The following is a 13,020-nucleotide window of genomic DNA, read 5'->3' on the forward strand; positions in this document are numbered from 1 at the left end:
TGTTAGATAGCAGCAGTACATCAAAACAATGCTAGCTTTGAACTACCCTTCTATAGCACATCTGTAAAGTATTTTGGTTGCTAAAGTTTTAAAGTGTTTTCATTCAAGTAGTGGTTCCTCTTCTATTCTGGCCTATTCTGAGGGATAGATGGAAAATCACCCATGGCAGCAAACATGCCACTGTTGTGCTTTCTTTATTGAACAGCTCTTTTACTTTCCTGGAAATGTTGTATGCCCTAAAACTGCATTCTTTTAATGCATGCAGGAATTTATACCTAAGCAAATTTAGACATGCTTGGTGAAATTGACAAGGTCAAGGAAATCCTTAATTTCACAAATATAGCAAAATAGCGACATCCATCCACCCCTTCCCTTTGCAACTAATGCTACTGTTTTCCAAGAAAAGGTATAAGTTGTGATCAGCAAGCTGAAGACAGTAGGATTCTGAGTGATGATGAAAATATTTTATAATGCTTTCATGATGAACATACCATACTCTTGTCAGACCATTGGTCCCTCTGTTCAATATTGTTTTCTGGTGTTTTTGACAGCAGCAATTCACAGTTGTTCCCATGTCTCTAAGTAGATATAAATTCTTAAGTGCAAAAATCATGAGAGAGCTGCACAATGAATGGTTTTGGTATTTCGTCTTTGGTGTATTTTAAATGCTACAATTTACTGCTTATAACAACCAATTGATAAGCATAGTCAGTCAGGAAACAGATACATTAGAAAATCAAATTTTGGTTTAAATCAACTTGTTTTAATCAATTCAACCTGTACACAAAGTATTTATGTTCAGTTTTTATCTTGGTATTTGCCCTAAAGTGAAACATTGTTTTTAGACCAGGAGTTCTGCTATTGAGCCTCAGCATCTTTCCAGTTATGAATGATTCCACGTTTTCATTGAGGTTGAACTGAAAATCTTTTAAATAAGAGATGTGATTAATCAACAACATGACCCTTCTTCCTTGAGAGACTATGTGGCTTTTAGATCTTCCTCTCCTTAAGAGAAAGTTGTTATGAATTTAATGAATATGAGGGGAAATAATATAATGCAAATGCACAAATCAAACAAGACCTATAAAACATAATGAATGCAATAAAGCTAGGAATGTGATATTAAAAATATGAGAAATCTTTAAACTGTTGCAGGGTTTAAACAAGTTTTTAAACTGTTTCTTAAATATGAGACTCAATGTATTTACCTGATAAAATTTCTTGTGATTGCTTCATATTTTCTTATCCGTATCAGTCTTCTAATGATAGGAAATCTTTCTCCCATAAATGCATAATTGAACTGATCTGCTTTTGTGGACAGCATTTTGTCACTATAAATGAACTCTATGCCTAAGTACTCAGGAAAAAATTGTAAACCTCCCCCGGCCCACAATTATATAGTGTATTCTTTATTACTGTTAAGTGAAAGGTAAACAAACATTTAAAATCATGCAGGCTTTTGAAGTCTATATAGTGCCAGACAAGTTCCTCTGTATTAATGTTGGCATTTATATTTGGCAATTGTTTATATATTCTTAAAATCCATAGAATTACATAGTTTTACATACATCATGACATCACAGTCTCTGTGCTTGCATAACATCTTGTGTGAGTACATGGTAGAAATAACTAAAATTTAGTTGAACTATAGGTTGCCATTACCTGAGGACCAGCAAACTACAATTTGAGGTTTTTCTCCAAGGCAGGCTTGCAAACCATATTTGAAGTTGGTTTGCAGTCCTGGGTTGGAGCGGGTTGGAGTGGATATAGCATCTATTTGGAATGGATGTAGCATCTATTTAGCTAGATGCTATATCAAATTGTGGTCAGTGCAAAAACAGAAACTTTTGGAGGCTTACTGCCCATGGGGGAGGACTAGTGTGATATAGCAGTAAGACTAACTCAGTGGCCCCTTTCGCACACGCCAAATAATGCGTTTTCAAACCACTTTCACAACTGTTTGCAAGTGGATTTTGCTATACCGCACAGCTTCAAAGAGCACTGAAAGCAGTTTGAAAGTGCATTATTCTGCGGAATGAGCCAGTGATTTGAGAAACTCAGAATCAAATCCTTATTTTGCCATAAAGCTCAGTGGGTGACTTGGGCCAATCATTCTCACTCAGCCCAATCTACATCACAGGGTTTTTGTGAGGTTAAAATGGAGAAAAGGGAGAACCTTAAGTCCTTGGAAGGAAGACAGAATAAAAGTGCCCGTATATACTCGTGTATAAGTCGACCCGTGTATAAGTCAAGGCACCTAATTTTACCACAAAAAACTGGGAAAACTTATTGACTCGTGTATAAGTTGAGGGTGGGAAATGCAGGAGCTACTGGTAAATTTCAAAAAAATAAAAAATAGATACCAATAAAATTACATTAATTGAGGCATCAGTAGGTTAAATGTTTTTGAATATTTATTTCAAAGAAAAACAGTAAACTAGCTCTCTAAGCCCTGATTCTCCCTTTAAATCCACTGGGTGATTTAATTTGAGGGTAAGTGCCTGTCAGGAGGAATCATTTATGTTAAAAAAAGTACTAACATTTTAGAGTATCTTTAGAGAGGTTCCTTCCTGATGATACCACCCAAGTTTGGTGAAGTTTGGTTCAGGGGATCCAAAGTTATGGACCCTCAAAATGTAGCCCCATCTACTATTAGCTCCCATTGGAAACAACGGAGTATTTTGAGCATTCCCTTTGTTAGGGTCCATAACTTTAAATCAGCACCAAACCCTGAACCAAACTTCACCAAACCTGGCTGGTATCACCAGGAGTGTCACCTGATGATACCCTGAAATTTTGGTGCCACTAGCCTAAAAACTGTGCCCCCTGGTGGCTGACAAAGTAAAAACCCTAAAATATTTTTTAAAATACACCTCACTTTTGTATAAGTCGAGGGGGGCTTTTTCAGCACAAAAAATGTGCTGAAAAATTCGACTTATATGTGAGTATATACGGATAAGTGAGATAAGAGTACAGGCCTCATTTACACAGCATCAAGTTATGCTTTCCACAGTTTGCAGTACTAATATTACTTTACAAGAAGAATAAAACTAAAATTAGCATTTTAATAAGAAAGCAATTCAATTGTAACATACAGAATTTAAAGTAAAATTTCACCAGAAGTAAACCATTCCACTTGTTACTGGAGCAGGGAGTACAACATCCTTTAAAAGTGAACTGGAGATGCCATAGAAATTAAAAAAATTAAAAACCAGGAAGGATAAAGGCATCACATTTCAATGTAGAGATGATATATAATTAGACTGGCTGGAGAAGTTATTCCAGTGTTGCCTGATTAGTCATTGAAGAGGTAGATAGACAAGAAACAAACAGTGTAGGATGACTCTAGTACTAAGAGTACATGTTAATTTAGCATTTAAAAACAATCAGTTATTTGTACAAGTTCATGATGAGAATGTTAAAGAATGTGAGTGATCCATTGGATGACACGTCAGACTTGAATCTGAGGTCTATTTCAGATGTCACTCTTGCCAAATGTCCCTGACAGAAACACGCCATGTAATTCTTGAAAATATGCAGCAAATTCAGCTGTTTTCTCCCCTTGGTATGCATCAGTGACTAGAAGATTTGTAGTGTCTTGGGTATAGCATAAAGCAGACCTCAGAGAACTATTTTCAGGCTGTGCTCATGAAGATCATTCATTCTCAGCTTTTTCTACAGGGTAGGAATTGTAATCACTTGTGTTATAGAAATGCTAGAAGTAATGAGAGAGTACTGCAGAATATGTGATCTAATAACAGCAGTATTTTGTAAGCTATTGATCCTAAAACTATTAATTTAACTCTTTTGGACTGAAAAAATATCCTAAGTATTGGTTGCTCATAAGTCACCCATTTAATAATTCACCCAACTATTGCCTCGAAGCCTCAAGGTTTATTGACAAGACCTTGAACTAACTGCGAGATATGTATGGTGGGCATGTATAATACAGTTCACAAATGGGCATATTAACATAAAACTGACTTTTCCCGTTAAAATTAGTTACATGTGAAAATTACATGTGTCTACCCAAGATGAATACAACTGACCATAGACCTATGGTAGTCTTTCAAGTACTCAACCTAATTTTGCTACCTGTCAAAAAAAAATCTTAAGACTGAAAGACCATTGTCTGACATACTGTCACATTTATGTCATATGTGGCCCAATTAGTTTGACACTCCTGGGTTAAAGATTTATTTTTAACAGCAAGAAAGGGGAAATCATGATAACTCTTACCAGATACCCACAAGGCAGGTCAGTACTGTTTCTCTAAAGCAGTTGGAAGTTGGGGGAGGATAGAATGGCTTGTCTTACAGCTATTCTAGCTGAGATCACTTTTGAACCAAGAGCTTTCTAACTTTCATTGGCTACTCTTGACCACTATTCTCCACCAATTATTAAGGAAAAACACTCCTGTGCACCTTATTAAATGCCTTTTAAATTAATTATCTCTTGGTCACTATGAGTTTGTATGTTGGCATATTGCCTGGTGAATTCTAGTAGATTGTTCAATGGTATTTCAATTGGTAACATAATGAAACAGAGTTGCTTCAGTTGTCTCATACAGAGTATCCATACAGTTTCAAGCTGCTCACTACATTATAACTGTTTATATCGGAAGTCACTCAGAACACATAATGTTGCCTTTTTTGCTGAAGTCAATGGGAAGTCTGGGCTAAAGTGACTTGCAGGACATCTTAGCAGGGAAGGGTGGGATGTATTTCAGCTGATGGACCTTTTGTAGTACTATAAAATTGCCTTTGATTGTATGTATGGGGCAAGTAAAAACAATGGAAAGAAGGGAGCCTGAGTAGATACTCACTGAACTGGCAAGTGGGTGGCTTGGATGTGGTGTCACTTTTCCTCAAGAAACAAATGATATTTTAATATCTGATGCTGGTCCTGGCCAAAAAAGGGGGGTATTTCCAACTTGTAGGCATCTAATTAATTTTAAATATTCCATACTGCAAGGATATTACTCTTTGTGTGTCTGTTCTGAATACTGCAGTGCTTTCTCACAGTGATCATTAGTCACTCTCCAAATGCAGCCTTATTCTGTAAATATTGACACTTGATCTACAAAAGTACTGAAATCTTAAAGACACAAGAGGCAATACAGTTCAACTGAATGTGTAACTGGTTAAAGCACTCACAGAGGTAGTACTTGTTTACATAGCATCTTCCTTAAACTCAAGGGTGGTGATGAGCATTAAAAACAATCTGCAACATATTCACATTATGCATTTTAATCCTAACAGTTAAAACCCAGACATGATGGGGTAAAAATAGAATCAGTGTAACTCTGCCCTAGGAATAAGGCACTCCTTGTCATAACACACACATGCAGATTAAAAATTATTGTAAAAAGAAAGGCCTTCTTGCATGCATGCACATGCACACACTTATGAATATCTGAGAGCTGGCTCTTATAATTTCTTATGAAAAGGGATTCCAGAGAGTTGAAGTTGGCACAGAGAAAAGCTTTTGCTGTGACAAGAGGCCAAAGATTTAGATAGCGGTTGAAGACAGGTTTGGAATAAGAGAGGTTGTTGTGGGAAGGGTGATATTTACCTAGTCTAAAAGACAAAGGTCCAAGGAGGCAGAATCCAATGCCTGTGTTAGATGCAGAGAAGGAGGTAATGTCTGGCATACAGTGCAACCAAACCAAAAATAGTTCAGAAAATGCTGGGCAAAGAGATGTTGTTTGGGCAGGCTACATATAGGAAAAATTAACCTATGGTGATGCTAAAAAGCCAAACTTCCTGGACAAAGCTCAGTTTCAATTCTAAGGAGAGAGCAATACTGAGGATGATTACTCAGATGAGTCAGAGCTGGGGATGGGCCAGTTGTTGATTAGATTTAGATGGTGTTGATGAATGTACATCTCCAGGGTATTCTAATTTGGAGTAAGGTTGGACTGTTCTCCAGTAGTTGGACAGGAAGGGTGTGATAGGTTCAGCTAGGGAAGAAAAGACTCAGGAGAACTGATTGAGTTATGATTGGCTGGTGTTTGCATTTCATTTGTGGGTTGGAGAACAGGTGTGCCCTTCCCAGGGCCAGCCTATGGTTACCCAGATGGCAATGGTCAAAGCTGCAGGAAAGGTGTTGCTAGCTGCTATGAATGTTGATTGAGAAAGGGAGACATGTTCAGGTGAAGCTTCTCTGTTGGTATCACAGTCCAGAATTAAGATTTGGCATCCATCTTAGTTTAAACTGTCTATGACACCAATAGAGGTGACCCACATCTTGCCTTGGGCTGCCTGCCAACAAGTGTTTCTTCAGCATGACTAAGTGTAGTAAAGAACTATAAAAATATTCAGCCATGAGCATTCCTTAAAAGTTAGCACCCTGAAACAATATTTCCACACCCTACAATTACATCTTTAAACATAACTTCTGAGATACTCCATGATACACCCAAGGACTTGCTTAACAAGAAAAAAGCTAAAAGCAAATAAATCAAAACCCTTTTCTTTATACTCATAGGTTGCTGCCACTAGATCAGTGATGGCGGACCTTTATGAGACTGAGTGCCCAAATTGCAACCCAAACCCCACTTATTTATTGCAAAGTGCCAACACAGCAATTTAACCTGAATGCTGAGGTTTTAGTACAGAAAAAAACGGTTGGCTCCCTCTTCCTCCGCCCCACCCGTTCGAGCAGGGGCCAGCCTGCTCTAGCCTGCAGCAAGTCCCGCACACAGTGCTCTGTCCGTATCTAGCATCTCTACCTCCTCTGTGCCCCTACCCAAGGCAACAGCCACCCAGAGCACAGGCACCAGGCCCACCAGCCGAGTCCTCCCTGCTCACCGCGGTGCGCACACGTCGTGCTCAGAGGCCCAGGCCAGCCTAGATGTGTGTGTGTGTGGGGGGGGGTGATTTTCCGCCCCCCCACATAACGAACTCTGTGTGCGCGTGCCCAAAGAGAGGGCTCCAAGTGCCACCTCTGGCACCCATGCCATAGGTTCGCCATCACTGCACTAGATGGTCAAAACAGTAAGAATGATAATAGTGTTAAGAATAATGTGAAGAAAACCGAACAATGCAATTCTAAACAGACTTCTTTTGAGGGAAGGGGAGTCACTTAAATTCTTCCTCTCCTCAAGGAAAAGCAATGTCCTTGCTTCCCCAAAAGTCAACCATACCTGGACTGATTGTCCTGGGGGGATCAGAGTAGAATGGAGATGGACAGACAGTTATGGTTGAACTATGTAAAGCCTTTTCTGAATGCTTTGCCCCATTTTGAGATTGCAATTTGCCACCTCAATACACTTCTCTGCATTTTCCTCAGCGTGCATAAATTAGTCTAAAATGTCCACTTGAGAGGAGCCAGTCTCAGGGATAGGCTATTCATACGTTATGTTTTCCAACCATGGTGATTTACAACAAGAGTGATTCACCCTCCACCTTTTTGACTTGGGTACAGGAGATCTACAAATGGAAGTCTAATTCACAGAAAAGAAGTCCACATGTGAAAACTATTATTTTATGGCCGCATGTGAAAAGTATTATGTCATGTTCCCAATTGGATACTGGTTCTAAATCAATCAATCAGTAATCCTTTATTAGGCATAAATATATGTCTTTAGCAGCAGTGGCATAGTGGTTAAGAGCTGGTGCATTCTAATCTGGAGGAACCGGGTTTGATTCCCTGCTCTGCTGCTTGAGCTGCGGAGGTTTATCTGGGGAATTCAGATTAGCCTGTGCACTCCCACATATGCCAGCTGAGTGATCTTGGGCTAGTCACAGCTTTTCAGAGCTCTCTCAGCCCCACCCACTTCACAGGTGTTTGTTGTGAGGGGGAAGGGCAAGGAGATTGTAAGCCCCTTAGAGTCTCCTACTGAAAAGGGAGGATATAAATCCAAACTCTTCTTCTTCTTTCAAGGTTACATAGTAATTCCAGAAAATCTCATACATTTCCAAAGCATGGGAAATTACATTATATTAAACCAATTACTCAATTGTCTGTTATTCTTCCTTCTTAACATTAACATAACTTATTACAGATGACTTAATTTAGCTTACTTCAATATATTTGTGAGAAATTTAGCTAAGGCAATTGTTAGCTCACTTGCATTTGTACTTCCTTGAAGAAGGTATTGAACAATATTTGTATTATCTAATTTTTTTGTATTAGATGGGTTATATATGTGTTAGGATTGCTCTTGTGTGTTTTACACTCCATTATAATATGTTCAAGTGAATAAATTGTTTTACCATCACAGTTATACATTCTCTTGTGTGGGGGAAGTTTTTGGAATCTTCTCCAAAGATTATTCAATGGAAAAACATTGAAGTGTGCTAATACAAATCTCTCTGAAAATTGGGGTTGTCCAGTTCATATACATAATCAGCCATCTTCCCATTATATGTTTTTAATTTTAGGAAAGATGGCGAACATACTGGTGGATTCGTTGGATTCAATTTTTGGATCTCTTGGTCTAAAATTATTTGTTTTACTGTTCTAAATATTTTAATTTCATTCATGTTTTTAAAGTATTCAATAGAAAACCCTATAGAATGAATTTTATTTTCAATAAAAAAACAACCAATGGTGACTAAAAGAGTTGTTTTGTAGATGAAATAGCAAGATGTTCTGCTTCATTCTAAAATGTATTTTGAGCCAATGGCAGATGGTTTATATCCAGACTCTAGATTCAAACAGATGTTGCCCCAGTTCTACATAGATTTGGCACACACCCAGGCTCACCTATAATTTGTTGAAAAAAATTAGTTTGAATTTTCTCAGTCGACTTCTTAAATCTCTCCATCCACGGGTATACCATATATAAGTTGGGACAGAGGCGAATTCTGCAGGGGCCAAAAACAGCAGTGTGAAAATGGTGTAAAAGGGTTTAAATGGTGTAAAAGGGTTTACACCATTTTCACACCACTGTTTTTGGCCCATGCGGAATCAGCCAGAGTTTTTGCATCGTAAACTTTCATGGCTGCAGGTATATATTGGTTACAATAAAGGTAGAAGATAGAAGCAACATTTTAAAGCAACTATTGTACATCTCACTGAGTTAGTTATTTTAGATATATAGGCATTCCGTCTTAAATTACATTGGAAATTCACTCCGAAGTAAGTACAGTACTTGATTAAGAATTCTGTTCCTGACTATATCGTTTCCAACTTCTTGAAAGTATCATAATTTTGGATTTGGCAAAGTTGATAGTAAGATCATTTTCTATGGCACAAAAGTGACTTACCCATATCTGTGGGAGGATTTGAGATTTGTAATGGAGTGTCCCTGATGTGAGATTTAACTGAATTAAAAATGGTTAGTAAAAAACATAAGAAAGGTACCCAAAGTAGCTTCAAAATGAATGTATAAATCAATATATACATTGTAATCAATTATAGAAGCAGCAAGAAAGCTTGCCTTTTGACATTTAAATGCAAAATTTAAGAACATAATAACATATGAACAAGCCTGCTGGATCAGACCAGAGTCCAGATTAGGTCTTGAGATTCTTTTGTATTCAAATAGGGGCCAATTGCCTTCCAGAAAGTCCCCCCCCCCCTTTAAATTTGATAGACATCAATAATTGTTCCCATTTTTGGAAGAATTTTTTTTCTGTTGAAGCATAAATTGGTATTGTGTTTTTTTGGATTATATAGTTTTAAGGGCATCTGAGTTATCACATTTGCAAAAGCTCTCATATAATAAGCAAAGATTTTTTTCGCCCTTACACAATCCATATCGTACCATGTTAAATTATTAGGGGAGCTAGCATGTACAGGGGTTTTAAGTACATTAAAGAGATTTATAAGGTTGTTATATTTATTAATATAATCTTCATTATTAATATAATCTTCATAAGAAGATGATAGCAGGATCAATCAGGCTTCATTATTCTAACTCTCCTTCAGCTTTGGGTGACTATTTTATTCCCTTGATTACTTCTTTAGATCTACCTTAGGTGTCTTTTTCTAAAATCCAATCAGTCATGTTTTTATTAAATAGTGAAATTTCTATCGGCTGGTGATCATGCTCAGATCTCTTTCCTATAGCTAAATGATTTACATATTTGTACAGATGATGAACAGATGGCACAATCAATTGTGCTATAGCCTCTAGGGGATATGAAAGTAAATTCCTCAGATCCAGGAAACTTGACAGATCCATTTAGAATGATCAAGTTATTTCCTATACAAAATTCCATTAGGCAGATACTCACTGTGTTTACAATTCTGCCTTTTGAATATCTTAGTTGGGACACAACTTCAGGGAGACATTCTTCAGAATCAAATCCTATATAATTCCCTATTTTTGAATTACTTTGCCCAATTCTGGCATTTAAATCCTCAAGAATAAATATTTCTTATGGATTGTATTATTTTTGTATGGCAATGAGTAGCTTGGAGAGTTTATTCTACTGGGTCACCCCATCTTCCCTTTTTGAGTACGTCATGTAATGGTTATTATTGCTTTGGTTTCTTGAAATTGAAATAAAACTACTTGTGCCAGTGGCGATAACTCATAAATCAGCCTCATTGTCAGGTGGGATTTGTATAATATCACTATACCGTCCTCTCCCAGTCACTCTATTGGCTACCAGGCTTATTGCAGTAAACCCCTTAAGATTAATTTCCCTTGAGAACCAGGTTACTTGCAATAATATACAGTCAAACCTATTCAAATATTTTGTAAGGCCTGGATTGGCCATTTTGTTACTCCATCCTGCTATATTAATGACAGGATCTGTATTTTCTGTGTATAGGAATTAGTTAGGGCCATAGTCTGCCGATCTTGCTTAGCCTGGTGTCAGTTTAACTCAGTCTCTCTAATGTTTTCTCGTGATCAACAAAAACACACCTATTGTTTGAAGTTTTCAGATTTAATGGAATAGTTTCAGTGTGTTTAAGCTGTTACTCTTACCTCTCCTCTCATTGTTTGTCAGCAGTTCTGTTATTTTCTTCCTCTGCAATGCTTCCTTACTGGACAGAAGGCTAGTTTTTAATAAGTTTGTTAATTGACTTTTCTTGTTCTTGAGTTAAGAGTTGAGTGAAAGCTTCTCTCATACCTCCATCTATAGGATCTGTAGAATCATGTTCCATTTCAAATATTTTAAACATCATTTTCCTAAATTGGTCGTCTGTCTGATAGCCTTGTTATCTGTTGGCCTTATCCTTGGGCAGATTTGAGGTTCAAACAGTGGGAGAGTTAATGTATTATGAAAGGCACAAATTGGAAACACCCCCTTATTAATGAGATGACATTTAATGCCCAGAATCCTTTTGGGGAATTTTTGTTGAATTAAATATTAGCAATATTCTTTGTGATTATCCTATCTCACATTTGGGCTTTATATCTTCCACATTCTTCAATCAATATCCCTGGCTTCCATTTTGAGAAGAATGTTCAGATGTCTTCTGGCCAGGCTGTATTTTTTCAAATTCAGTTGACACCCTCTGTAGTTGTGAATTGTTGAACAGATTTTATTAGTGTCCAAGACTAGGTGTTGAGAGGATTGCTTACTGCTTGTGTTCTCCCTTTTAGCTTGATTCAGGTTTCCTTTCGGTAGCAGACAGTATGGCATGGAATTAATTATAGTATCCACTTTCAAATTGATCTTCTGTATTTAATTACAAATTTTCTCAACAGTAATAGCATACTAGATTACAAAGTGATTTAAAATCTTTATCACTGTCCAAGATTAGCTCTTTACTTTGTTCATCAGTTTATTTGCAGCCCGCAAATTATTGCAGTTGTTATCATCAGGCTCTGGAGGAGTTTCAGCTGTTATATCTTCATTTGGTTTCTCGGACGCTGAAGGAGTCTCTCCACCAAAGTTCTCCTCCTGAGTCAGAATAGCAAAGTGGTTTAACATCAGAACCGAGTATGTATGTATAAGTTCGGTATTCATTTCAGTGGCTGTAGTTGTAAAATAGTCTTCCAATTTAGCTTGTTTACATACTGGAGGGCTTATTTCCCCTTTAGATCTGGGATGCTTTCCAGCAGTCATTTTAGAAAAAAGTCAGGAATGCATACAATAGTCTCAGTAATCATAAGAAACGATAGCACAAAAGTACATGCAAGTGAGTTCAGAAGCTAAATAGTAAGAGTCTTATCTGTAGTTAATGAAGGAGCTCCTGCTTGGCATGTGAACCCACCCAAAGCCAGAACTGGAATCTCCCACTTATTTCCTCTAAATACCCACTGTGGCCCAGGGTACCACTAGCAAGTTATTTCCTCTAATTTTTCATAGGTTAAAATGAAAGCCTAAGTGAATCTTTTCACCAAGTTACGAGCATGATTATATTTGCAAAACACAGTGCACACAAACAGGAGTCTTTTATATATATATATATATATATATATATATATATATATATATATATATATATATATATATATATATATATATATATATATATATATATATATATATATATATATAGATTTTTATTGTATAGAATATGTATACATTTTTTACATTCAATATCTTCATTTCATCTATACATTTTTTCATTTTTCCCCCTTATCTAATTGTAGTTCTTTGTTTTTTTATTCCTTATCTATTGGTTGTTTTCTGAAAGCAGCAGGAGATTCATTCTTCTTATTCTCTTATTCCATAGTTCTTTGTTAAATCCGGCTTCTTCCATCCATGTTTCATAGACTGTCCATAATTTGCTGATATCTTCCATCTTTTCTTCCCATAGTTTATTTTGCTTTCAGTCTCAAAGATCTCTAACTGTATTTGTTCCCTTATGTATTCCAACCATTTTGACACTGTCCATTTTATTATCTTTCAGCCCAGCCTAACGCCACTTTCATGTGCTGCTGCTCTAATCATTATTTTATACATTGGTTCCAAGCTTCTATTCACTCTTTTATCATCCATTATCCCCACAATTAATAATTCATTATTTATATCAATTTTTTACTTTTACTCTGTTCAACATATTTCAATATATTTTCCCAAAACTTTTTCACCATTTTACATTCTATCCACATATGAGTGTAATATGCTCCTTTTTCTCCACAATGCCAACATTTTGGGCTTAGTC

General features: G+C 36.8%; 1 protein-coding gene across 5 annotated transcripts in view; it reads left to right on the forward strand.

Annotated features, from left to right (window-relative positions):
• The window catches only part of CDC14B (cell division cycle 14B), a 67,125-nt gene that overhangs the window by 1,159 nt on the left and 52,946 nt on the right, over positions 1-13,020 (forward strand). The window lies entirely within an intron of this gene.

The sequence above is a fragment of the Sphaerodactylus townsendi genome, linkage group LG07 (assembly GCF_021028975.2).
Source record: "Sphaerodactylus townsendi isolate TG3544 linkage group LG07, MPM_Stown_v2.3, whole genome shotgun sequence".
Lineage (NCBI taxonomy): Eukaryota > Metazoa > Chordata > Lepidosauria > Squamata > Sphaerodactylidae > Sphaerodactylus > Sphaerodactylus townsendi.